This window comes from Rutidosis leptorrhynchoides, chromosome 3, assembly GCF_046630445.1.
Source record: "Rutidosis leptorrhynchoides isolate AG116_Rl617_1_P2 chromosome 3, CSIRO_AGI_Rlap_v1, whole genome shotgun sequence".
NCBI lineage: Eukaryota > Viridiplantae > Streptophyta > Magnoliopsida > Asterales > Asteraceae > Rutidosis > Rutidosis leptorrhynchoides.
This window is the reverse complement of record NC_092335.1, coordinates 137,869,108-137,869,687: the sequence shown is the minus strand read 5'-3', so window position 1 is coordinate 137,869,687 and position 580 is coordinate 137,869,108.

Here is a 580-nt window from a genome sequence, read left to right as displayed (position 1 = left end):
TGGTTGTTAGTTTGAGGATGGGAGTGTGGTGTTACTCGTATAAAACAGAAAAATGAAATAATTGATGAAGGTTGAACATGGTGAGTATTCCGACTGTTGCAGTGGCAGTAGCAATAATTGATGGTGATTACATAGTGGAGGAAAGTTGTGATCAAGGATTGCAGTGGTGGTGATATAGTTTGAGGAGGGTGGCGGTTCATCAATGAGAGGTTGATAGATGTTTCGTTGTACACAGAAAGAGAAAAGAAGAATGAGCCGAATTAGGTGATGAAGTGGGAAACAAGAATAATAGAAGAATTATCTATAATATGATAGCGGTAGTGATAGTTTAATTGCTAACTCATTAGCTGTATCGAATATACCACGATTGTAGTTATTGATTTTCTCAATCAGACAAAATAGGAATAAAAGTAAGAATTAAGAATGAAATACAATTTCTAATTATTTTTGTTATGTTTCTGTAATTGATTGAAGTGTGTATCCAGTTTAAGGGATATAAACAAATTAGTATACAGATCGATAGCTACTTGTAACAAAATGGAGATAGAGGACAATTTCATGAGCAGGAATGAAGAAAAGA